Raw genomic sequence first — 16,926 nt, 5'->3', positions numbered from 1 at the left:
GTTGGGTTCTGAGGACAAGGTTCATCAAAGCGGGTCGTCGTAGGAGGACAAAGGTATACTGGGCGAGAGGGGAAGCTGGCCTTGGGTAAAGGATTGAAACACACACACACACACACACACACACACACACACACACACACACACACACACACACACACACTCAAATCCGTCTCCAAGAGGAGTGTAGTCTGTAAGGTCCACGTAAAGATAAACAAAGAGCAAAATTAGATAACTTCTCGGAGAAACTGTCCAGCGATTGATATGTGGCGGTAACCCCGGTGAATTTACTGTGCACCCATGCTCATCCTGTGAGCGGTAGCGCAAAAGGATTACAAGGGCGAGAGACATCACGCTTTCAGGGCAAGGAGGATCATGCATGTGTAACGAGCCCCTCATCTTCCGTCGAGAAAGTGAGCCCATTCTGTTGATTAAGAACAGACGGCTTGGGGTAGATGTATCTGTTTCCCTGACCTATCACCAGAACCCCACATTTGGAAGATGAGATAAATGGGAAAAGAGACAAAGATGTCTGTAAGCATATGTTAGAACTACACACAGAACTATTCAGCTACATGCTCACATCCATCATTGGGCCAAAGCTAGAATATCTACTGAACCTTACCAGGCCTTGTTATGTCACACTAAGCTGAGTAATTGACAGTATCCAAATCCATCAGAATATCGAGAAGATAAATCATTTCGAAAGCGAAAAGTTCATTTGAACTACGAAATGCGGGTTTTACCTATAATAAGATCTGTACACAATTTATGAAATCAGATACTTTTCCCGATAGGATATACCAGCGGTGTGTTATCCTCTTGGCTACACTGTCCGAACATATACGTTAAAAGCTGATGAAGAGAAGAATAAATACGGATAATGGAGAGCACAGTCACTGGCCAGTCCATGTGTAGTAATAACTTGGGTCAATCAATAGACCATGATATCCAATATTACGCCAGAGTTAAAGCTGATGTTGCAGTACTGGGCGAAGTATTCCATACTCCCAATTTGATAAATGATTTTTTGGGTCAATACGAACAGCGGAGCTTCTGTGGACGAACAGAGACAGTACGTACTGAGACGGTCAGATCTGTCCCTGAGAAGCGACAGGAGCGTGACACGGCATCATCCCTCAAGCAACAAGCCAAACCATAACGAGTGTTTATATGATGGAACATACTCGTTCTATGGGACGAGGAAATCGGCAAATTCATATGAAGAGACGGAAGTTTATACACGTACTGACCAACACATGGGAGCAGAGAGACATAAATACTTGCAGTCAAAAGTTATGTGTGTAACAAGAAAGACATCTACTACTGATGGCGTAAACAGACTATCGGAAGGAGAGGCGAAACTCGAATGATCAACGTACGGGAAAACAGCTCACAAACCATTCGGTGTTAAGAGGCATAAGAGGGTCATTCTAGCATGGATGTGCCACTAAGCGGATATAAGGAGCTACCAGGTGTGTGTGTGTGTGTGTATAAGCAAGTACCGGACCTCGTTATATAAGTGGGTGCGTGCGTGGGAGTAGGGAGGAGGTCATGAAACCCATCGGGTTCAGCAGGTGGGAGCTGGTCCGTGGACGCCACTAGATGTGTAAGAATGGAAAGACCTGTCAGACGCATGGTAACACACGAGGTGTAGCGGTACAACACATTAGGATACACCTAGCGTGTGGGAGGAGGCGTTGGAACCCGTTAGGCTTCTGAAGTTTGTTGATACAAAGGGGTTATCAACTCCTCCCTTAACCCTCTCTTGTAGGAGGACATGCTGTTTGCTCATTTCCGGCTAAAACCTCTATCCACACACCCCCACAACTCCCCACTCCCATCAACGCTGATCTTACAGTAGCACGAACGTAAAACATCGCAACTGTGTGAACCAAGCAGCTGTACAGCGGGAGAGAGCTTACAGGATACAGAAAGTGAGACAGATCTACGAACTGCATGAGGATAACCCAGGCCTTAATACCTCCCACGCAACTACTTAAGGGAGGGCGATATACATCTTCCCTAACGTGCCAAACAGTGGATCTTGAGCCTTCTGTTGCTCTTGTTCTTCTGGTCAGGTGTATACGTACATGGTTTTGCTCCTCTTGTCTGGCAGTACATACTCTTAGTACATCCTGACCATCACTAGTATACAAGAAATGACGTTGTCCCCATGTCAGGAGATTATCTCTCATCTATATACACAAGTTGGATGTGTGTGTGTGTGTGTGTGTGTGTGTGTGTGTGTGTGTGTGTGTGTGTGAGTGTGTGTGTGTGTGTGTGTGTGTGTGTGTGTGTGTGTGTGTGTGTGTGTGTGTGCGTGTGTGTGTGTGTCTGTGTCTTTACATATTTCTAAGGACGTACTTTACTGTAAAGGAAGGAGTTTTATTCTCGTGGGTCCCCGTCTCATGAATATTCTCTGCCATCATAAAACTTTTAAACTTATATGTGCTGTTTGTATTAACTATGTCTGTATGTGCGTGTGTGTGTGTGTGTGTGTGTGTGTGTGTGTGTGTGTGTGTGTGTGTGTGTGTCCTCCCTGTTTTACAAAGAAAAATCTATTCCACTAGCAGACAGGTAGGTATGGTAGGTACCTGGACTGTCCTCTATCTAAGTGTACACATAACAATTCATGTACACACAAGAGTACTGTGTGTGTACATATTGCCATAGTTAGAACTCAAGTTTCCCTATGCACAAAACGGGAGTTGGTGACTACTCAGTAACACACACACACACACACACACACACACACACACACACACACACACACACACAAATTCTGGTATCCTAGCCTCCCTTGACCATCCTCATCTGCAACCAGCTGCCTAAATATGGTATAACCAATAGAAAACATGCAGCAGAGGCCATGATATAATACACCTTCGTCTTCTCAATGTTTGGCGAAGCTCTGGTAAAACAGACGCCAGTCAAAGCCACTAGGGAGTGATAAGAAGTCGTGTGCCCGAAGTGTCAAGATTCTGTGTGTGGGTAGTTCAGATGTGTGGGTAGTCTAGATGGTTAGCTTTCTTGTTCATAAACTCAGAAAGCCGCATTACTGCAGCACATGGCAGTACACAGTGGCGCAGTATATGCATTAATATATATACTCCTACTACGTATGTATATGACCCATGGACCCCTTTGTTGGTTGGTTGGTAGTTTGGCCATAGAACTATCTACTACCAGGGTCATTAAGGGCGTCGAGGTCGAGCCACATCCACAGACCGAAAGTTCCTTAACACTACCTGAAGGAGTTAAGGTCAGTTCCTTAACCCACATAAAGTCTTACGATGTGACCCATACGACCACATATTTCCTTTTACGATTACCCTAGAAAAACCTTTGACTGAAAAGACGATATGATTAACCAGCTTTGTGTCTGGCTACACGTAGTCTGTGTCAACGAGGGCGCCTCCATTGAATCACCGGGAAGGCTAAATGTTAAGGTGGAAGTTAGCAGCCAGCTGACTTTTAAATGCCATGACATTTGTCCGATACTGTGTGAGTTGTGAAGAAGTTTCCTGGAAGCTATGGGGATCTGTGCATCAATAAACAAAGCTAATGAAGGCCATCAGAGAGAGAGAGAGAGAGAGAGAGAGAGAGAGAGAGAGAGAGAGAGAGAGAGAGAGAGAGAGAGAGAGAGAGAGAGAGATCACGTCTTTCTTAAAGCCTACCGGGATCGTATTTGATCCAGGATACAGAGGGCGAAAAGTGCTACCCTCACCCACTACCCGTATTCCCATTCCTATAACATGGCAAGGACGTAGTGACGTGTATTTTACAACATATAGAAAAAAAAAATGCCTTTCTTACTTAGGCTCTATTTGTCTACAGCCATCTTGATGAACACACCGACCACAACAGACCACGAAGGAAACAATAGACCACGAAGGAAGTAATGTTAGTGAGGCTTTCATGATATGTACAGAACGTCTTTTCATACGTAACCTCTTATCGTCTACGGATAACAAGATCATCTTACCGACACGATGTGTCTATAAGCACAACCGGCCACAAGTTACAAGGGCACGTCTCCTGCATCTAAGGTTTTCATTTGGTCTCGTGATTTCCGAAATGAGAAACTCGCTGCTTCGTCTGAGCACCGTGGAAGACATGCAACAAACTGCAACTCAAACGAATTATTCACCAACAGAAAGATGTCTATCGCCTCTAAAGTTGATTGATTGATTCTTTTTCTTTTTACTTTATATTTGAAAATACATAAGATTTCTGTGTCAAAATCCTGAGGACTTTTGTGGAACATAAACATTAATTCTTCGGCTTTTGATAATCAAATGTTTCCGGAGCAAGATATCAGAATACGCATTAATACAATTGTATTCAATATTAATACAATTAATACAATTGTATTCATGAAACGGATGTTCTGATATCCATCTACATACTGACGTAATTTGCTTCTCTTTCTAAGTTCATGGAGTCCTACTTTCCACTATTGACTCACTTCAGATAAGTGGCTTTACCAATGCAGCCGCTAGAACTGAAGACTCTACTGAGGACGAGGCAGCAAAAACCTGGATAAATCTTGAGACAGAAGGAGGATGTAAGGCTGTTACTGCCTGTGGTAAAATCCGGATAAGACAATATCACAGAAAATTTCTTTTTCTTCCTCTCTATCACTTACCTACCACAGTGATAGATAAATTGATAAAGAAAAAATGTATGAGCCTGTCACTTATCATTACTCTTCAGTATTTATGGAATAACTTAGTTAATTCGGGTTTCGAATCATGTGAAACATTAGTAAAAATGTGGAAACTGGTTGGTGACATTCTCGGTCGCTTTTGTCGTACCGGGCCCGCAGATGTGACTATTCTCTACCAATTTTTCTCTATTCATTTGTACGAACAGGATCCATTATCATCAAACAAAACTGATTCGAACTGAATAGTCGTCCTGCGTTTTGTCAGTTGTAGTTGACGCTTTTGATTTTGTTGTTCTGATAAAGGGGCAGTATATGGTGGGGTCAATGAGCCTTCGCTATGTGTGTGTCCTTGGTTGATGGTGATTCGAGGTCAACTACTGCAGTTTACGTTGCAACAACGTTATGCTGGTAAGAAGTATGATTAATGCCACTAGGTTTGCTCATTGTTTAATCCACTCCCAGTACCAAAGCATAACGGGAGTAGTTACAACTTTGTAACTGGCAGTTCAGTCATCAATAAATGTTAAACATCATCTCCCATGATTAAGGTATTCAGTTAAGTGCATGTTTCCGGCTGTGAGACAAAATTTCGGAAATTGCTCACATAAATATTGCATCCCACTATGACCAGTCGTTTCTACTGGCAATCCCAGCGGCTTACTTTGTGCATACTTAATTAAGCCACGAGTGTTGATCACTGAAACAGTTCAAGCTCCTGAAATCTATGTAATGTAGTAATTCAAGAGGAAAAATTCAATTCAGAAATTCAGGAGCCTGAAGAGGAGGGGGTGGGGGACAATTCAAAGATCAAAGCACGAGATGTGGTTCCAATCCAATGACTTCATATTCTTTTTCATGTTAGTATACTAAAGCGAATCTGTGTTCGGTTGTAGCACCACTTTCAGACACTGATTACTTAATGTATTCAAAAATATATATCTCTGATTCGTGAATGCTTGTCTCGGTCGAGTATATATTCATGGGAATGTTGATGTAGTTAAAGCATCTTAAAGCTGATAATGTCATCTATACTCTTGAGTTTTATCCTAGAGCTATCGTCTCTACTTCGAGGTGAAAAATTTGCACCTGATTCTAATAAAAGATTTAAGTATCTTTGTAGTATTTACAGAGGGATATTATTCTAATCTGCCTTTTTTCATTTACTAACCCAATGCAATATTTCTTCATCGCCACTTCTGGCGGAGAGAGAGAGAGAGAGAGAGAGAGAGAGAGAGAGAGAGAGAGAGAGAGAGAGAGAGAGAGAGAGAGACGAAGAATGGCCTCATCTGCTCACATCCATTCTCTCTGCCTGTCATGTGTAATATACCGACACCACACCTCCCTAGCCACAACCAAGCTTCAACAGGAACCCCTCCATGTATACCACGTCTCACTAATTCCCTGTATCCCGCACACGGCTCCTACCTATACATACGAGACGACATGTGGTGGTGGGACATCTGAAGCGATCGGGGGAGAGCGCAGAAAAGTCCTTGGGGCCTGGCTGCGCGGATAGAGGAGTTCTGGTTTAAGTGAGTATACATGAGAGAAAGTGGATGTGGGCGAGCGAGGCCGTTTCTTCATCTGTTCCTGGCGCTACTTCTCTACGGCAGTAAATGAACGCGTACGTAAAAGAATACATAGATATATATATTTTTTTTTCATACTATTCGCCATTTCCCGCATCAGCGAGGTAGCGTTAAGAACAAAGGACTGGGTCTTTGAGGGAATATCCTCACCTGGCCCCCTTCTCTGTTCCTTCTTTTGGAAAATTAAAAAAAAAAAAAAGAGAGAGGGGAGGATTTCCAGCCACCCGCTCCCTCCCCTTTTAGTGGCCTTCTACGACACGCAGGGAATACGTGGGAAGTATTCTTTCTCCCCTATCCCCATGGATAATATATATATATATATATATATATATATATATATATATATATATATATATATATATATATGAAAACTCGTGAGAGGTGGAAGAGCTGTAGGAACATCGCCTATATCCAAGGATTACACGAGGATAAACAATAATTTCGCTGCTTGGAATACCACCACTAGTAGCAGCACGCCTAAACCTGAATTTATTGGCAATTAGTCGATCATGGGTTTAGTGGCAATTAACGGCGAGTGGATTTATTAGCCATAGCTCGTGTGTCAGGATTTAGCGCTGTAGTGCCGTATTATTTTTCTTTTTTTTTCTTTTTGTTGGGCCACCTGAAGGGTCATATGAAGTACGGAGATGGATTTTCTCTTTTTTTTATATCACTTACATCACTTAGCAACATCGAAAGTGACTCTTTGGTTTAGTGCCTCTTTAATCTACTCAACAGTTCTCGCATGTAAAAAAACCTTCGCTCGATCTCTGGAGTATGTCTTTATCAGCGAACACTTTGACTGCAGCCAGTTTCGCTGGGTTGTCTGACCGGCTGAATGATGATGATGTAAGCGTGCCTTATGATACGACTTGAAATCTTATTAACTGTATGTACTGATAAAAACCTGTTAGTGATGACTATCCTTAGGAAAACCCCTTTACTGGAAACTAAAACCGATAAGAAACGTGATGCACAGATATCAGAACTGGACACATGTGTTGTATCTGTCAGAGTGAGAAGCAAATTTAATGAATTTACCGTTTTCCAGTGAAGTGTGATTTGCCGTCTGATTATGCCCCGGTAGCAGTCCATTCTTCTCTAGTGAAGTGGACCTAAATAACACCTTGGCCTTTGCAGTGTCTGTGATCGCGCCGAAATCTGCAGTGCCGCGGGTAAGTGTAAACTCACTTGGAAGCCCACTCAATTTCACGCAGTGGATCCACAATTGTTCTTGTCCAACTCACCGCCACAAATCAATGTGGATGACGCCCAGGATGATATGAGTAAGTTTGTTAAGTGTTGCAGATGTGATATATGACGGCGCTGTGAGGAGTGTGAGTACGATAGACACTGATCATATCAAAGTTAACCTGAGAGATGAGAGGAGGTTGTTGGAGGACAGGGATGAATTCGTAGGTGTGGAAGGCTATTTAGCTGGAAGGGGCAGTATTGTGTAGATGTGGTGATGGTAACTGTCTACTAGTGATTTTTCTTATGTTAGCTGAGACGGGACCGGGTAGCTGAGGCCCAAATCAAATCCATCCCGTTAAAGCTATATATATATTTTATTTTTTTTATCTTTTTTTTACTATTCGCCATTTCCCGCATTAGCGAGCTAGCGTTAAGAACAGAGGACTGGGCCTTTGAGGGAATATCCTCACATGGCCCCCTTTACAAAAAAAAAAAAAAAATGAGAGGGGAGGATTTCCAGCCCCCCGCTCCCTTCCCTTTTAGTCGCCTTCTACGACACGCAGGGAATACGTGGGAAGTATTCTTTCTCCCCTATCCCCAGGGATATATATATATATATATATATATATATATATATATATATATATATATATATATATATATATATATATATATATATATCCCCTAGTCTGAGTCAGGTACCCGTTTTATCGAACAACCCCTAGTGGCGGATAAACATCTGGGTTGACTGTGGACCGACTGCCGCAACCAGGATTCGAACCTCCACGCTCGACCCTGGGCGGCCCGTGAATGCGTCATGGTTAGGAATGCTTACCGCTGCACCAAGGGTGCCCATAATGAATTCAGAATCCATTACGAGACAGTACGTAATCCCCTAAACGTAGCTAACACTGCTGTCAGTACGGTCAATCCCATTCGAAGTACAAGGTGATCCCATGACGCTTGAACGAGTCCAAAAGCAAATTCAAAAAGACGAAACCTGATGAAGTGTGTGTGTGGCACAGATAAGCCCTCCTCAAGGTCTACCCTCATTACCGCCAACTTAGTAGCGGATTTTAGTAATTACTACATCATTCGATAATGTATTTTGTATCTGGATTATGCCCAATGTCCAATTACGCAAAAAACATCAGACAATTGTACAACTTCAGTGACCCTCACGACATATTTTCTGTTGTTCGATTATCCTTCAATATAAATTGTATGATTATTCACGACGTGATATGAATATACACGTGATTTCACCTGTGTAAGTATACCTAAAGTATAAGTGTCAAAGGTTTACTTGTGAAGTAAAGTGTCACTTGACTCTACATCGATTATTCAATGTACATTTCAAGTATGTTTTCCTGTTTGAATTAATCATGTAAGTTGAGGTTAATAAAGATATCCATCTATCTATTTATCTATATCTATCTGTGGACAGTGACCCTGATGCTGTGGTAAAGTTCCTATGACCAAAACTCAGAGAAAGCCAGGTACCAAACACGTTGAAATAGTAATACAATCTTCCCAGTGAACCATAAGTTGAAGAATGATGGAAACAACACAAGGGTGACATCTTTTGATAAATGAAACGTGCTTTTCGACGATAAGCTACGGAGTTCGCTTACATACGTATCAAAACAGTAGTTTAAGGTTTCGAAGCGCTTCAAATATTTCGCTGAGGGATCAATGCGAACATCCTAACCCCTTATGGCAGTAATGGAGAATGGTAGAGTCCAGTGTGTTGTGTCTGGAGGTCGTCGTGGTGAGACCAAACCAACTCATTGAGTAGTTGGTGTTTGTTCTTGGTAGTTTGTGGGGGAGAGAGAGAGAGAGAGAGAGAGAGAGAGAGAGAGAGAGAGAGAGAGAGAGAGAGAGAGAGAGAGAGAGAGAGAGAGAGAGAGAGAGAGAGAGAACTAATTTGGTCTTTGAGGACTTGCCTCGTAATTCTGGGAATGGCTCTATTGTTTAGTCTCCCCTCCTGTGAGTGTGTGTGCGTATGTGTGTGTGTGTGTGTGTGTGTGTGTGTGTGTGTGTGTGTTTATATTTCAGGTTCGCTTGCTAATCCGCTATTTCAATGCTAATTAAACACTTAGTTTCTGAACTTATCCGTGTATCGCAGTTTTTTCTTCATCATGTCCTTATACGTTTGTCATCCACGGCGTCAGTCGACCTAGCCATCTTAAAACCACAGAGCCAATTCTGGGGTCGATTCTGTTGAGAGTTAGGCGTGCTAGGCTAACAGTGACCTGATGAAGAGTGACTGAAACCTCGACCCTCTGCTCAGTACATTATGATCAGAGACTCAGCAATGGGACCTGAGGTTAGCGTTACCCAATATTCAGCAACTCAACCACCTAGAAACTCAGCAGCGGTGTGGCACCAACCTAGCTTATTCAGCCTTATAAGAAATTACTTATGCATCTTAAAAAAGTTAGAGAAGTTTTAATGGAAACTTCCAAGCATAATTGGTTATTGGTTTACTGTTGATTAAATGTCTTTTTTTTTTTTTCCAGTCTTGAATTTTTCCTTTTCGTGGGGAAAATATCAAAGTTTTCCTATGCATGATTTCATAACGGGAAAGATCCTCAGGTAACTAGCGAAATATAGTGGGAATTAAGCGATTCCCAAACACAGTATGTCTGCCTGGTTTCGCTTCTCTTAATCCTCTTCAGCCCTAACACCATTTGCATCATTTAGCCTTGAGAGCATACTCAGTGCCACACTCCTTATCTCTGCACCTCTCCCTACATGTTCTCTGCCTCTGCCACAAGGGTTGTGGGAGCTGTGCATACCCCACCTCGTAACGATCATCCCTTAAATACTCTCGATAGGGTTGAGGTCTGGTAATGTGGGAGGGTGTGGTGAGCAGTGTTATTGCTGGATATTCTGAAATCCACTTCTGCTCTTACGTATGATGTATGGATGGAGGTTACTGTCCTGGACCAGGTGACAAAGAGGATTCGATTCTGGGAATAGCACAGCTCACATCCAGGGATGCTTGACTTCTGAAAACGCTGACCAATTTGTCCACCGTCAGTTCGGCTTCGTCTCGCCTTGGCAAACGCCCCAATTCCACCCGCATGCGACCACTCTGCAGGTACACACACACACACACACACACACACACACTTGTACAAACTTACCAAGATGTTTTCTCCTAGTACGTGCAATATCAAAAATACATCAGTTATCAATCGATTACACATGCACTGACAAGAAATACGAAACAAATGGTGGAAAAAACCCTGTCTGAACTGAGCATATATCTCCGGAGACCGAAATGAAAAAAAAGAAAAAAGAATCAGGTCCCCGGAGAGCTTAATAAATCTTGCATGCACACAAGCTAGGAAAAATGGAAACTGTTGAACGCAGGAAGTCAGCTGACACTCCCTAAATCCCGGCTGATAAAGAAACCTGTCCTAAAAAAACAAAAACATTTCTCAACTACGGACCTTCGAACAGTAGATTTTTTCACACCCAACACACGATATACAAAGTAAACCAGAGATCACTCGTCAATGAAACACTTTGCAATCATCGTGAAAGAAACTACAATTTACCTGGTATTTTCCTCTACCCTAAACTCCCAGGCTGTTCGCATCAGAGGACGAGAGTGATTCCATATTTTTTTTCCTTTTTATTCGTGACGGGATATGAATAAATCCGAAAAGAGGCTTGGCTCGTCTCCATTAGTATTCGAATGCACACTCTGTTCGCTCTCTCTCTCTCTCTCTCTCTCTCTCTGGGGTGGGTGTGATACCGCGCGCAGCTTATGATAGCACAATGTCTGTTCCTGATAGTCTTTTTTTTGCATGTGGGATTTGATGAAGTGTGTGGATGCTACTGGAAGGTGGAGAGGATCGAAGCCTCAACAGCAGCTGTAGGGGTCTATTATAGTGGCCCGTTCGAAGCAGGTCCAACCTAGAATCCGAAGCTTCGAAGCGTCACTCTTATTTCACTACAGCTGACGCTTCTCCTTCAGCACCACTTCGCCATTATCCTCAAGCCTGTGTTGTGGGAGACCAATTAATCGCTCCTCACATTCTCGTTCAACGTCTTCCGATACAACTTTTGCCGCGCTCCAATTTCTAATCGGGTTTTCATAACTATTGGCAATTCAACACTCATGACAACACCTCGGCATTGGCTCTATATGTGTTTCCTCATCTGCAACACATCTACTGTGTCTCCAAGCATTTCACTGTGTCTGCCATGAACAATCACATGTTACTCATGATATACGGGGGGAAAAAATAATTCCCCCATAATTATTTTCATAATAATATGACGTCGTGTACCAAATAATTCGTTGCTAATTATAAACTTATTAATATTTCGACCCCACGACTGTGTCGAAACTATTAAAATGTTTTGGGCGATATTTATATTTCGAAGTTGTATATGAATTACATGGGACCCGCCTCGTCTTTGGTTGGTAATCTATCAACGCCGGAAAAATAGATGGTATCGTTATCGGAGTATACCAAAGGTTAGGCGACCTGCTCAATAGATTTATCATTAAGACGGATGAATTCTGAACTGTGTATGTTGTCAACTGTCTCTCTCTCTCTCTCTCTCTCTCTCTCTCTCTCTCTCTCTCTCTCTCTCTCTCTCTCTCTCGCCTGGGGTATGGGATCGGTTCGCGACGGCGGCAGAGTGAGCCAGCACTACTACAGTGGCTGTCAAGGCCTTCTCCCTTGACCCACGTTGCTGTCTTGCCTTTCTACCTTCTATACATAAGTAGACTGCTGCCATTCTCTCCATAAACACATATAAACACTTTCTGCATCTCAAACGCCAGCATCTGACAACATCGAACTCACACGACTCGCTATTCTTAGCGAAAGATACGCTTGATATGAGCTGTTTGGCGCTAGACCTGTGTAATGGCAAAATATTGTCGTATGTGCTCGTAGGGAGATATGTACTCTTTCCCTCACTCTCTTTCACAGCCACACATAAGATATATAAGTGATGACCTCTACCTTTAGCTTCTCATTGCTCATGTCTAACTAGAAATCTGGGTGATTTGTTCCTGTTCCATCTCAAATGTTTTACGTCGCTCTTCACACCTTTTAATCTTAATCTGTCATATACGAAGCGATAATCCAGAATCCTATGCATCTAAAGACTATCCCAGGGATTGATAAAGGGAGATTCAGATTCCAATGGAATTTTGCAGACAAGAGACAGTTTAAGACAATGATCATTGCCATGACTCTAACCAAGACTACACCATACCACACCACACTACATTACCCCAACCAAGACTATATCAGACCCCACTACATCACACCTTAAGCCAGACTTTACCACACCACACCACACTACACCACCCCCAACGATAACTATATCACACCACACCACCACACTACATTACCCTAACCAAGACTACATCAGACCCCACCACATCACACCTCAAGCCAGACTTTACCACACCACACCAAACAGGTCCCGCTATCCCACATCACCATTCTCTCCACACCTCTCCCTTCACCACACCTTGATCATTTTGGGTCGTTTATTTTGAGGGACTGGAACGAAAAATAGGTTTATGTATTCTCTCATAACTGAATCAACGAGAGGCGACCATCTATTTCAGGGGCTAATGAGGGGTCAGAGGGATGAGGAAAGGAGAAGCAGACGGAATAAGAAGCAGCAGAAAAACTGATGAGGAGAAGAAGAGGGTCAAGCAGAAAATGAGGGGAGAGATGAGAGTGATAAATCGAAGCAGGATGACGGTAATAAAAAAATATGTATGAGGGAGGAACAGGCAATCGAAATGGATGAAGAGAGTGAGAGAGGGTAAGAAAAAGGAGCTTAGAGAAAGTGAGAAAGATCTCTCTCTCTCTCTCTCTCTCTCTCTCTCTCTCTCTCTCTCTCTCTCTCTCTCTCTCTCTCTCTTACTATTACTGTCTCTTACATTCGCTAATTCGTATTCGCATCGTTCTCACTGTCTCCATCTCTTTTCATTACCAAATTGATTTCATTATTCTGGATCCAGCATTTCGAACTCTAAAACACATCCCTTTTTACCTCTAAATCTAACTATTTTTCAGTCCACTCCTTTCTTCCTATCACTATTTCCAAATCTCATGGTGTCTCAACACGGTTCCCTCTTCCCACTTCCTCTCTCCACTCTCTCCCTAACCCCTATCTCTCCGCTTCCTCCAGTGTGGCGCCATAGTATACACAAGGATATATCACTGGCTGTTGTTTTTTCGTCCCTGTGATATACGATTCGTGTCTGACTGAAGCCCCCTTATGGGTTATTTCTGTCGACCTTTGTCGTGACCAAGATCAGTGGCTGTCATCTGTCATCTGCCTCCTTCAGGGCCCGACCTTCCCTCCTCCGTCGGGTGATGGGGTATGAGAAGAGGAGGGTGAGCCAAGAAGCAATGGATGCTGTGGAAATCGATACACGGTGAAGGGCACGAAGGCAGGTCAGGCAATAACATCATGATCGAGAGGCGTAGATGCGGTGGGGAAAGAGAAGGGTGAGTAGGCAGAAGAGGAGGGGAGTAGAGAGAGGTGTAGATGCGGTTGGGATAGAAAAGGGTGAGTAGATTGAAGAGGAAGGGAGTAGAGAGTGGCGTAAATGCGGCTGGGATAGAGATGTGTGAGTAGATTTAAGAGGAGTAGAAAAGAACGATAGGTCTAGCAGAGGATAAATAGAAAGGTAGCTCTGGTAGATGAGACGAGAATAAAAGAGAGATGTGAGAGGTAATACATCTATTCAAGAGGAGGGCACAGTACATGGACACTTCTGGAGGGCAGGGCAGGTGCGTATATAGGAGAGGTAATCGCATAGTTCGAGGAAGAACTTTTAAACGTAAGATTGAACATATGTTCGTGGGGGTAAAGAACACAAAGATATTTGTCGAAACAAACAGAAATGAGAAAAAGAATCGTCATAAGGGCTGGATACAACAGTTGTGTGTGTGTGGTGTGTGTGTGTGTGTGTGTGTGTGTGTGTGTGTGTGTGTGTGTGTGTGTGTGTTGTAGGATATCAAACCAAAGCGCGTCATTCTATTCAAATGCACCGAGTCCGTCACTGTAAAGTTGGCTTAAGTCATGGTTTTAAGAAGTCTGTCATTAGGGACGGATTTATGGGTGGAAAAAAAATAAGGTTGTTGTGTGATTTAATCTCAAAGACATTTTTTCCACATTCACAAGTTTACTTCAGGTTGGACGGACGAGTTCACCTGCGTAAGAGAAATAAAGTCTCCTCACTAATTCTCGTCCTGCGACTTTGAAGCGACACGAGTCCTTAAAAGAATACAGAGGACGCTGCTCTGTGAGGTGTGGTGATCCAACCAGGAGATAGAAACACACACACACAAACAAACAACACAATGGCTCCTACCGTTACCTGACGTCAGGATAACAAATTAAAGACAAACAACACATCCTTAGTGTGTTTTGGACTCTCGGTGAACGCAAGAAAAGGGAAGTTTGGAAACACCACAAATAACACTTGCAGCTCGTGTGTTTCAGGTTATTTTGGTGGAGGACGGGGTCATCACCGACTCACAATGTCTTGCAGGTGTTTGTGGCGAAGGGAGATGATAACAGGCGACCATCCGCAGTTAGTGGTGAGCGGGATTGTTAAGACGACACTGGAAACAAACCTCCAACATCTTGCTCCATGTAATGCGATAAGGGTTTGTCCGAAGGCAATACACACACACACACACACACACACACACACACACACAGTGAGCAACGAGTGGTCTTACTAAAGTAAGGACACCACAAAATATGAAACTTAAGCATCCGTGGTCTAGTGGCCACCACAGTTAAGTATAGAATTAGCATCTAAGGACAGTGGTAAAAGCTATGAAGCTGACTTCTCGTTTGCGGTGTAAGCACTCGTAGGCAGAACCCTGTCACACCTACGTATATATATATATATATATATATATATATATATATATATATATATATATATATATATATATATATATATATATATATATATATATATTTATATATATATATATATAGCTGGGTAGGTATGTATATTTGCGTGTGTGGACGTATGTATATACATGTGTATGGGGGGGGGGTTGGGCCATTTCTTTCGTCTGTTTCCTTGCGCTACCTCGCAAACGCGAGAGACAGCGACAAAGTATAATAAATATAAATATATATATATATATATATATATATATATATATATATATATATATATATATATATATATATATACGCTTGCCATAATTGGACCACAAAAAAATTTTCGGCGCCATATCATCTATCACAATTAAAAGGAAAGACTATGACATAATTCGTTTAGACATGAACTTACGAGTCATGTTCACCTCGTAGTAAACTCTACCGTAAAGTACTTCCAACTTTATCCCCTCCTTTACGCAGTGAGTCTAAGAGCTAATCAGATGATCGCTATTTCACACACATATACTTAAAAAATAAAAGTTAAGAAATCTGACCAAGAGGTAACCTGAAAATCCGTATCCTATGACAAATAAAAACGAAGAAACAAAAACGCATCTGATCGCTAAAGAGATTATAGCTTGGAGCGTAAGGCTTTAAATCCATCCATAACACTGCGTGAACCATAACAGATATATATCCATTCAGGAGCACATCGTTTCCCGTGGGGGAGGGTGAGCGTCCGTTGTAAATCCTTATGTGATTTAAGGCTCAGGGTATCTCCATCTATCACAGGCGCCACCTAACAGCAAAGCTGGAAATGTGGCCTTGATGATAATGGGCACTTTTCTGAAATATCGCCCAATTGGAAAAGGGTCGGGGGCCCAGAGCGATGGTGGAAACGAAATTCATTACAGATATCTGGAATGTTATGGTCCACTGCTTCGTTGATATGATTAGAATAATCATTCTAAGCAATACCAATCAACGGCCAGGATGTTTGAATATATATATATATATATATATATATATATATATATATATATATATATATATATATATATATATATATATTGGAAAAGATCATAACTGAGCGCGTGATTAGTTAAATTCCTATTTATCCACGGCGAAATGAAACACGTTAAGTTCCCAAGTGCACTTTCGTGCAATGATCACATCATCAGGGGAGATTTGTCTACCAACTGGCGTCCTAGCTACGTCTTTTCGCTGTATATCTACTGAAATATATTTCCATATATGGGGAAAACAGTGGCTTCTTTCAGGTAAACACTTGGTATATCTAGCTCTCGTTGGTACTATCGTTCTTAATATATAGTGCACCCCACTTGTTAAGAAAGTCCTACATTATTGCTTCATCAGCCTCCATAGCTCAGGTTTCTATTTTTCTTCCAAAGATTTCAATTTTCTTGTCATGCACCGATCCGAGATGCCCGGCACTTTCATATACTTTTCGTCAAACAAACCATATACATTCCTAATTTTTTTCCTCTGAGAGTTTATATCATATAAACCTCCCTAGTGCTTCATTTTGTGCTTATTTGTGATTAA

Source organism: Panulirus ornatus, chromosome 52, assembly GCF_036320965.1.
Source record: "Panulirus ornatus isolate Po-2019 chromosome 52, ASM3632096v1, whole genome shotgun sequence".
NCBI lineage: Eukaryota > Metazoa > Arthropoda > Malacostraca > Decapoda > Palinuridae > Panulirus > Panulirus ornatus.
Note: the sequence above shows the minus strand (reverse complement) of the source record.